This window comes from Manis javanica, chromosome 12, assembly GCF_040802235.1.
Source record: "Manis javanica isolate MJ-LG chromosome 12, MJ_LKY, whole genome shotgun sequence".
NCBI lineage: Eukaryota > Metazoa > Chordata > Mammalia > Pholidota > Manidae > Manis > Manis javanica.
The window spans coordinates 13,482,207-13,493,758 of NC_133167.1; the positions used below are offsets into that span (position 1 = coordinate 13,482,207).

Genomic DNA, 11,552 nt, shown 5'->3' on the forward strand with positions numbered 1-11,552 from the left:
AATATTTACCAGCCCATAATTTTTAGTAGCCTGCTTTCCCCAAAGGAGGAGGCGCATAGTAAATGAAATAAAATCCATGTTCCTTTCCACTCAGTCTGGCACAAAATGTACTGGTATTTAAATGAAAAACAATAATCAAGGATTTCCTCCCTTTAATGTTATTAATCATGAACAAAATTAAGTATCAAGCAAAATAGAGTGCCTCACGACAGTACAGGAGCGCTCTGCTAATATAAAGCTGGTACTTGTTTTCAAATCATGACATGTACATTATATTTTCTTGTGAATCCTTCATAACCTCTCAGTGAGTAAAGAATGGTGTCTTGCCAATGGGTTTCAGCCCTGGGCAAGTTCGCTATGGATTCAATGTGATCAAAGAAAATGACAGCAAAACATTCTTGGGGGTGAAAGGGTTATACCCAACTTTATTTCCAGGTGGCAGGTCAGTCACTAGAATCCCATTCACTCAGAGCGAGTCTGTATGCAGACGGCTGGTCTCTGCCTCTGGGCCCCTCTGTCCGCACAGCTGTCCTCTGAGCCCCTCTGTCCACACAGCCATCCTGCACAGCTGTCCTCCGCCTCTCTGCACAGTCATCCCGCACAGCCATCCTCTGGGCCTCTGTCCTCGGTGCCGCCACCACTCCAGCCTCTGCTCTGCTCTCCTGCAGCCTTGCATCCCTGTCACCATGTCGCACCCAGAGCACTGAGCAGAGCTCTTTTTATAGAGTCAACAGCCATGTATTGCCCACAGGTGTGCAGTGAGCTAGTTAGCCAGGGCCAGGTGAGAATCCTGGCCACAGGAATGCTCATTTTATCCACAAATGGTTTTGTTTATACTTTTGTATATTTGTCGCTGCTCATTGGGAGAGCTGATGAGCCATATTACTATGGCATTAACCAAAACAACTAAGGAATATTAGAATTACCTAGAAAATGAAATGCAGGTGGTGATAATTACCACAACTGATAAACCCAGAGATACTTCTGTGTATTGAATATTTGATAGCTACAGGACACACTATTAGATTCTGAAAACATTGTTTGGTAGTTTCCCCTTTCGTATGAATGAGAATTTTTTAATCTCTTGAACTACATGAGCCCAGAGGGAAGGCAAGTTTGGTGGTGGATTTCAAAGTTGTAAGTGACTATAAGTTCTTGTCCACTTCTCTTATTTTACAGATAAGGAAACTGAAGCTCCTGGAGACTGTTGCTCAGGATGATACAGCTGGAGAACTAAGTTAAAGGCAGCTTTCTGGGCACCCAAACCAATACTCCTGTCCCCTTGTCTCATATAATATGTGATGGCAGAAGCTCAGAGATATATGCATTGCTGAAGACATTAATTTCTTTAGCGCCCTATCTTGATTCACCTAGAAAAGGTCTAGAATTGAAATTCTGCAGGACATTGGATGTCTTAATGCTGAGAGTCAGAATGCATTGGGATCAAATTATTCCTAACAAAAAGTTAACAGTAGTCCAGCAGTCATTGGTAGCTCTAAAGCTCATTACTGACATTAATTAGCAATCCTACACAATAGCCCTTTGAGGTAAGCTAAGCATTATTAGCTTTGCAGAACAGATGAGGGATCCAGCTACATATTTTATGTGTTTATTGTCAAGTGCCCTTAAGCTAAAGCTCAGAGGTATGCCCCAGTTCCCATCACTGCTAGGACAATGGTAGTATTCTAAAAGCAGTAATTTCCTAATCTGTTTCTCAGTTTATCCTAATGCCACCATAGCAGCCAAGTCCAGACCCTGCAAAGCCAGTCCGTCAACAGATATCTATCCATCCCCTACTGATGCTGTACTGTGTAAAGACTGGTCCCCTAAGAAGGAACCAAGCCCTCCCTGCCTGGAGCTTCCCAGGGAGTGGAGCCCTTCCCCTACTTCTTGGCATTAGCCCATGGTGAAGAGAGATAATAACATAGTAAGTATGTGTTTATGAGGTATTATTATCTCCAACCTTGGACATAAAACCTCCAACCAAGATTTCCCACCCGCCTCTATGTGCAATGTACTAGGAATAAAGCAGTGGATGACAGCCACCAGTTTACTTACGACAACATTAAAGAAAACTAAAAACAAGGCAGTGATGATAGTCGAGTTTTATTGAGTCCCAGGAGGTTTAAACAGATCATTTTATTTTATCTTCACAACCCTATGAGGTAGGTATTATTGGCACCAGTTTATAAATGGGGAAAATGAGGTATAGAACGGTGGAATAACTTTCCCAAGTGGCAGAGCAAGGATTCAAACCCAAGCCTGTCTGCTGCCAAAGTCCGTGCTCCCGTCCACTGGCGCTGCGGTCACAGTAACACGGACGATAGAAGTAAGAGCAGAGATGCACCCTACGCCCACCACCAGCTCCTTTACCAACAGCAGATTAGTTCCGTCTCAGCTAAAACCAACTAAGAGATGAACAAATACAGAAGTCATGTTAAATCTTGCCACCCTAAACAACACAAAGGAAATTAGTTCTTGAAACTGTTAAAACTGAAGAAGAAACCAAATGAAGAATGAGATAATACGTGAAACACAAAGGCTAAACAAGATGGGAAAGGAGCTGCTGCCAGTAACAATTTTCAGCAACCTGCCAAGAATTCTAAATGGGGCACTGAACCTCTGTCTATTAGCACCACGTTTGTAAATAAAAGCCACAGGACTGTTAAGTTTATGTCATCTTGTTCTAAGAATTATTAAACATCAATTTATTGATTGCATCTTGTAGTTCACATAATGGTTAAGAGCCCAGGCTTTCTATTCCAACTCTGCCACTTGCGATCTGTGTCACCTGGCACAACTTAGTTCGCCACTCAGAACCTCAGTCCTCTAATCTGGAATGGGTATTCAATCCTACATCACAGAATTGCTGTTGGGGATTTGATTAAGTGATGGGTGTAAAGCATTGAGCACCCTGCCTGGCACATAATCTATTTTCAGCCAGTGTTGCCGTTATTAGCCATTGCCTGTCTATGCACAGAATGTTATGAAGAGATGCAGCAGACTGTAAGAGGAGGTCCTTTCCATGCAGGAACATATAATCTACTTGATGAGATGACACCCTAGACAAAGCAGTTTGTGAACTGTATGAGAGAACCCATAGGAAAGTGTTAGGCAATGTAAGTACTGTGGAACGGCACTTCTCAGACCTGAATTTGTACACTGATCCTCCAGGGGTCTTGTTAAAATGCAGTTGCTAGAAGATGGCAAAATAGAGCCCAAATCCACCTCCTTCCACCTACACACAGAGCATTTCACCCTAAAGAATAATGGGGAATGAAGCGAACACCTTCTATACAACAAGGGACAGAAAGGTCACACACAAATGTGCAAAAAAAGGGCAGGAGAGACAGACACATTAACCCCACCCCAGTAGAGCAACCAGTGTGGGTGGAGGGGATTATCCCTGAGATTGCCAGGTGGGTACTCCCTGCCCTGCAGTGCAAGAAAAAACCTTGTGGTTTAACGTGCAACCAGACCATAAGTAAAAGAACCAAAGTTTCAGAATTAAATATCCACTGCTTGGTCAGGAAGTCAAAGGAGGCAGTCTGGGATCGGAGGAGCTGGCCGGAGCCATCGTGTCGTCCCCTCATCTCACGGCAGCTGAGAGCAGGATCTGGCACACACACCGATCTCAGCCTTGGTCTAGGCAGCCCCCCAACCTCCTCCCATACACAGGAGCCCTGCAGGAGGTCCAGCAGTCCTGCCTTTCTGCCTGTTGTTATCCACCAGCCCAGACCCCCTCAGCAGGACCAGAAAATTTCCCAGCTGCCAGGGAGGGGACATGAACCCGCAGAATGGTGCCTCCAAGGCCTCTCCACAGCACCACAGGGAAACGTGTGTGTGCAGTGTTCAACCCAGCCATCAGTGGGACCCGGTGGGTGCTAAACCAGGAACTCCCCACTGGAGCCCAGAGCATGCCAGGCCTTGGGGGAACACACGCACACATGGTGTCTGATCCCAGCCACTGGCAGGGCCGTGGGCACTGACCCAGGAGCAGCGCAGAGCACAACAGGCTGGATGAACATGCATAGAGCCCGACTCCACCAGGTAGATCAAAGGGTACCTGAGGTGGGTACTCTCTAGAGTGTCACAAGCAGACCAGAGCCCATACAGGCAATGGGCACAGATGCACACAGGACTCAGCTGGCACCAATTCAGGAGTTACCTGAGTGCCCCCCAACCTACCCCTGGCCCTCCACCCTTCTTCTGCCAGCGCAGAACCCACAGGTGCCCACTGAGGATCCCCTCCAGCAGCGCCCAAGGCTGCACCCTGGAACCATGTCCTGGGAGCCCCAGCACCAGGAAAAGCCCATCTCACACTTACTAGGCCTCCAGCTTACCAAAATCATGAGGCACCCACAGTTTACACAGGGGACTCTCCCACCCAAGGCCAAGCCTGCAAGACTGGGAAAGCAAGCTCTTTCAACTAACTCAGAACCAAACACAGAAGTCATACAAAATGAGGAGACAGAAGAATAATATGCTCCGAATGTCAGAACAAGAAACACAGAAAAACAACTACATGAAACAGAATGAACCCATCTACCTGGTAAAGAGTTTAAAGCGATGGTTACAAAGATATTCCCTGTATGTGAAAAAACAATGGCAGAACTCAAGATGGACCTCAACAAAGACAGAAAGTGTAAAAAAGAAAATGAATACACTGGAGGGGCTGAACAACAGACTTGAGGATGCAGGAGACTGGACCGGTAACTTAGAAGACAGAGTAATGGAAAGAACTGAAGCTGAACAGCAGAAGGAAGAAAATTAAAAGAAATGAGAAGAGGGTAAGATAGCTCTGGGCAACACCACACACCTTAGCATCTGCATTATAGGAGTTCCAGAAAGAGAAAAGAAAGAGAAAGGACTAGAAAATATATTTGAAGAGATAATAGCTAAAAACTTCCCTAACCTGGGGAAGGAAACAGTCTACCAGGTCCAGGAAGCACAGAGAGCTCCAAACAAGATGAACCCAAGGTGGTCCACAACAAGACACACTGTCATTAAAATGTCAAAGATCAAAGACAGAGAATTTAAAAAGTAGCAAGAAAAAAGCAATGAATTACATATAAGGGAAACCTCATAAGGTTATCAAGTGATTTTCTGCAGAAACTCTACAGGCCAGAAGGGAATGGCAGGATATATTCAAAGTGCTGAATGGAAAATACCTCCAACCAAGAATATGCCAGCCAGCAAGGTTATCATTCAGAATTGAAGGAGAAAAAAAGTGCTTCACAGATAAACATAAGTTAAAAGAGTTCACCACTACTAAACCAGACTTGTAAGAAATGTTAAAGTGTCTTCTTTAAGAGGAAAAGAAAAGACCCTACATAGAGGCAAGAAATTTAAGAAAGGGAAAAATTTCCACTAATAAAGCAAATACATAGCAGAGGTAGTAGATCAATTACTTAGAAGCTAGTATGAAAATCAAAAAAGACAAAAGTAGCAAAAGCAACTACATCTAAAAATTAGTTAAGGGACTCACTTAATAAAAAGGTGTAAAAGATACATGAAACATGGTTCATACATATATATGAAACATGAAGGTGGGGAGAAAGAAATGTAGTCCTGTTAGAATGAATTTGAACTTAAATGACCATCAGGTTATTAGAGATTTTTATATTCATAAGATGTCATATAATATCCCAATGATGGCCAAACACCAAAAACTTTTAATAGATACAAAAAAAGAAAGAGAAGGGAACTCAACCTTAGCACTAGAGAAAATCATAAAACACAAGAGAGCAAGAGAAAGAAAGGATCAGAGAAGGACAAAAAACAACCAGGAAACATTAAAAAAATAGCAATAAGAACAAAAATATTGATAATTACTTAAAATGTAAATGGCCTAAATGCTCCAGTCAAAAGACATGGATAAAAATAAACACATCCATCTATTTGCTGCTTACAAAAGACTCATTTCAGACCTAAAGACACATACAGACTGAACCTGAAGGGATGGCGAAACATTTATCATACAAATAGGATGAAAAGAAAGCTAGAGTTGCAATACTTTTCTGTCAGACAAAATAGACTTCAAAACAAAGAAAATAACAAGAGACAAAAAAGGACACTACATAATGAAAAAGGGACCAGTCCAATAAGATGATATAACAATTGTAAACATCTATGCACCCAACATAGGAGCACCTAAATATATAAACCAAATACTAGCAGACCTAAAAGGAGAGACTGACAGCAAATAATAATAGTAGGGGACTTTAACATCCCACTTACATCAATGGACAGATTATCATCAGACAGAAAATAAACAAGGAAACCGAGGTACTGAATGACACATTAGACCAGATAGACTTAATAGATATATACAGAACATTCTATCCCAAAGCAATAGAATACACATATTTTTCAAGAGCACATGGAATGTTCTCCAAAATAAATCACATAAGAGGATACACAACAAGTCTCAACAAATTCAAAATTGAAATTATATCAAGCATCTTCTCAGACCACAATGGTATGAAACTAGAAATCGGTTTCAAGAAAAAAATGGGAAAAAAAACCACAAACATGTGGACATTAAAAAACAGGCTTCTAATAATCAATAGATCAAGGAACAGATCAAAGAGGAACTCCAACAATACATGGAGACAAATGAAAACAGAAACAGAATGGTTCAAAATATGTGGGATAAGCAGGATGTAATTCTAAGAGAGAAGTTTATAGCAATACAAGCCTACCTCAGGAAACAAGAATAATCTAAAATAAAACAATCTAACCCTAAAACTGACAGAACTAGAAATAGAAGAGCAAAGTCCAAAATTAGTAGAAAGAGGGACATAGTAAAGAGCAGAGCAGAAATACATAAAATAAAGACTAAGAAGACAATAGAAAAAAATCAGTGAATTCAAGAGCTGGTTCTTTGAAAGGATAAAAAATAGACAAACCCTTAGCCAGACTAAACAAGAAAAAAACAAGAGAGGACAAAAATAAACAAAATCAGAAATGAGAAAGGAGAAGTTACCACTGACACCACAGAAATTCAAAGAATTATAAGAGAATACTATGAAAAATTATGTCAATAAATTGGACAACCTAGAAGAAATGGACAAATTCCTAGAAACATGCAATCTTCCCACACTGACCCAGGAAGAAACAGAAACTCTGAACAGGCCAATTACTAATAAACAAATTGAACTGGTAATCAAAAAACTCCCAACAAACAAAATCCCAGGACAAGATGGCTTTGCAGGTGAGTTTCACCAAACAATTCAAGATGAGCTAATACCTATCCTTCTTAAAGTATTCCAAATAGAAGAGAAGGGAATATTTCCAAACTCATTCTATGAGGCCAGTATCACTATAATACCAAAGCCAGAGAAAGACACTATAAAGAAAGAAAACTACAGACCAATATCCCTGATGAACATAAATGCAAACATTCTACATTCCTAGTGGGAATGTAAATTGGTCCAGCCTCCATGGAAAACAATACGGAGGTTCCTCAACAAACTGAAAATAGAAATACCATGCAACCCAGTAATTCCACTTCTGGGAATTACCTGACAAGAATAAAATCACTAATTCAAAAAGATATATGCACACCTATTTTCACTACGGTATTATTTACAATAGTAAAGATATGGAAGCAGCCCAAATGCCCATCGATAGATGAGTGGATAAAGAAGATATGGTACATATATATATATATATATACAACAAAATATTACTCAGCTATAAAAAAGAAAGAAATCTTGCCATTTGGGACAACATGGATGGACCTAGAGGATGTTAAGTGAAATAAGCCAGGAAGAGAAAGACAAATACCATATGATTTCACTTTTATGTGGAATCTAAAAAACAAAACAGACAAATAAGAAATAGACTGTAAATATGGACAACAGACTGTTGATGACCACAGAGAGGGGGGTTGGAAGGATGGGTGAAATAAGTGAAGGAGATAAAGAGGTACAAACTGCAATTGTAAAGTAAGTTAGTTATAGGAATGGAAGTACTACATATAGAATATAAGCAATAATACTGTAATATCTTGGTATGGTAGCAGGAGAACTACACTTACCTGGAAAGTATCTAGTAATGTACATAATTATCAAGTCACTATGTTGTACATCTGAAACCAATATAATATTGTATATCAACTTTATTCCAATTTAAAAAGAGAAAAGAAATAAAAACAAATTAAATTAAATTTGCGGATTCATTGAGTCTGGGGTGGGGCCTAAGAGTCTTCAGCTCTAACAAGTGCTCACTTGATGTTCCATGTCACTGGTTCGTGGACCACACTTTGTGAGGTGAGGCTGTCGATGTCCAGAGTCAGGAAGGGCTGCCCCATAAGGGCCAAGGCAGTAAGCTTTGAAAGAGAGATGGAAATTGAGCTGAGGCTTGAACAATAAACAGGACATGGACTTCCCAAAAAGACTTAGGTGACCTCTGAGGCACCTAACCAAGGGCAATGCCATGGGTGAAGTGGGACAGTGAGGACACATTCAGTTGGTTGACAAAGTCTCTACTCTGGTCCCCTGTGTGCATACCTTCTGTCTCAGACAGTAACTCTCAACTCCTGGGAACAAGAACTGCCTGGGCAGCTTACAAAATGCAGATATCTCAGACACACCCCCAGAGATTGTGATTCAGTAGATCTGACGTAATTAAACTTTGGAACTTAGTATTTCAAATATGGAGGAAAAAAATATTTCATGTAACCAATAAATTGCCATGCATCATGAAAATCAGCTGTATGGCTACCCTCACAAATACGGCCAATGACCCAAAATTCCTCAACTAGGTGATGGGTTATGAGCTACGGGGAAATTGAAGCAAAGTGCATCTTCTGCTTTACCCTTGTCTTCATGTCCCATTAGTACAACATAAATAACTACTTAAGTTTAGATATACTGAGTAATGTCAAAGAAATATTTTTTATTTCTAATCTATGCCTCTTCAGTGGCTAATTTATTATTTGATATATTTTTTCAGTAACTTTGATGAGTTGGTACTATACCATTCAATATTAATCTTTTTTTTTCTCTTAAAAATAGGAGCGCCACTTTCCGTTTGCTTCTCTGGAAGGATGTCAACCCCTTTCCACAGTTTCTCAGAAATATTGGCTGGTTACCCTGAAGTTCTTGGAAAAATCTAGGGAACAGGTCACTGGACCCTGATGATTTGAATGCTCCAGGTTTTCCAGATAGTCTGTAAGAAATTTGTTCATTCTTCTAATCTGTCATCCCTTCAAAAGTAACTCAGTCCCTAAGCAATAATTCATCTCTGATCTTTCTGTAGAGGATAAAGAAGATATTAAGTGTGCTTTCTTTTAAATCACCTTCTATAATTAGATTTCCCTTTCTCAGTGTGAGAGATGTAAATTTTTATGTAATTACCCTCTTCTGCTTAATAGTCTAAATAACTTTGTGAATCTTTAATATCCCCTACCAAATGATCTCCTATTTAGCTGGAGCACCTCTAAAATAGCACAATTTCTATGACCCATGAAAGACATTGAATATGTATTTCCCAAAATACCTTCTTGGATAATGTATCTCCGAAGTCTTTTTGGTTTTCTAATATGAATGAGACAATGGGGAAAATGTAGGGAGAGAGAGAGGAAACCAGGAAAGGGAGGGGAGACAGGTAGAGAGAGAGGGAGTCAAAGAGGAAGGGAGAACAAAACCTCCATGTGAATTGTTAAGGAGCATGGATTTGGGGAGAAACCTTGAGAAAAATATTTCAGCAGAAAAATAAATGTAGACTGCAAAATTCTATCTACATGCTTGTTGGAGATATTCATTTCCCTTTGACTTTAAACAGAGCTGACTTACAGCTATTACTTCTTTACATTTCTTGAAAAATATGAATGTGAGTGCATAGGACCCTGTCACAAGAGAATGTATATACCATCCACTAGATGGAAGATGTAGATTTTTAAATGTGGCTTATAAAGCACAAAAAAACTCTTCTTTGAGGAAATATAATGTTGTAGCTCTTGAATCAACATGTCCACAAAAATATAAGGACTTAAATTTGGATACAGACACTACTGTTTCATATTGTCTTAATCTATTCAGGCCACTATAACAAAATACCTCAGATTGGGTGACTTATAAGCAACAGAAATTCATTTCTCACAGCTCTGGAAGCTGCAAGTCTGGTATCAGGGTGCCGGCATAGTCAGGGGAGGGCTGTCTTCCAGGTCAAAGACCTTCCCTTGTATCTTCTCTTCACAGGATCGGAGGGATGGGCTAGCTCTCTGGGACCTCTTTTATAAGGCCACTGATCCCATTCAGGGGCCCCACCCCCATGACCTCCAAAGGCCCCACCTCCTAATATCATCCCCTGGAGCATTAGGTTTTGAACATTTGAATTTGGGGGAATGGCACAAATATTCACACCACAGCACATATACACAAAACCTCGGAAGATTTGTAAACCTTTCCCACAGAAGAAAACGAGTTACTTTAAAAACAATACCAAGGGTGAGAACTTACTCTGAGCCGGGTGCCTCGCCATGTGCTTTACTCATATCATCTCATTTGACTTTCACAGCTGCCTCGTGAGACTGGCACTATTTTATTCTCATTTTACAGATTCAGAGAATGGCTGAGACATTGAACAACTGAACCAAGATCAAACATTTCATTAGTTGTGGAACCAGAATTTGTTCCCAGGCTGCCTGACTTCAGAGCCCTTAATCTTGACCAACCTGTTAAATAAAACATATAGACAAGAGTCACACACCTTATATTTCAAACACACTTGTTCATGATGCTTATTTCTTTTATATTTCTTTCAGTCAGGAAACACAATAAAATGTTTTCAAATGGCAGTACTTTCATTTGGAAAAGCACAATCAATGACAGAGAAAAAGCTTTGCTCATATGAACTCACATCAAAACTATTAGTTAAAACAAAAGGTCTAAGGTTATTTGTTTGAAGTTCACCTTTCTATTAGTTAAAGACTAAAATGTCCCCAAAGACAAATTTAGAATTCCTAGAACAGCCTGACCTTTAATATTCATGTCATAACACAAATGTACTTTGGTGTCATTATCACATCATCATTAGCATGTTTCCCTTATTCATCCTTCTCTGTTCATTAATCAGGCAAACATCCTGTAAACAGCTAAATTTATACAGAAATATAAATAGGATGGAGTTCATTGGTTATTCACCAAAATATCAAGAGATCCATGGGGAGAAAATTATGTTACAAAAACAGCAGCTTGGGGAGCAACCTTTCACAGTTGCTATCATTTCATCTCAAATTAATTTTTTTCCTTAGGTAGACTATGAAATTAAGAGCTTAAAAAGAAGGAGTCTGATGGAACAATAAATCACTTCAACAATTAATAACTTTTAGGATGAAAAAGGAGGTGTAAGAAGTTATCTAAAAGAAACATTTTTTGTTGGCTTTGTTTTACTTTTCTGTTGGCTTTTGTTTTCTTTTTACCATGGGCTAAAACCTTTACATGGATTATTCTTACTTTGGGTTCATCCAAAGCAGACTCTAAAATGAAGATTCAGTGACATGCAGTTCATTTGCAAGGTGTAAGGAAGGCTAGAAAGGGGGG

The 11,552-nt window shown here is 39.9% G+C and overlaps 1 long non-coding RNA gene across 1 annotated transcript; it reads right to left on the bottom strand.

The window, feature by feature from the left end:
- Positions 1–8,110: 8,110 nt before the first annotated feature.
- LOC118971983 (uncharacterized) lies at positions 8,111–10,217 on the bottom strand. Its single transcript, XR_005060732.1, has 2 exons — positions 10,111–10,217; positions 8,111–8,335 (listed from the first exon to the last, which is right to left on the bottom strand). It is a non-coding gene; the product is annotated as an uncharacterized lncRNA (long non-coding RNA).
- Between the last annotated feature and the right edge of the window lie 1,335 nt (positions 10,218–11,552).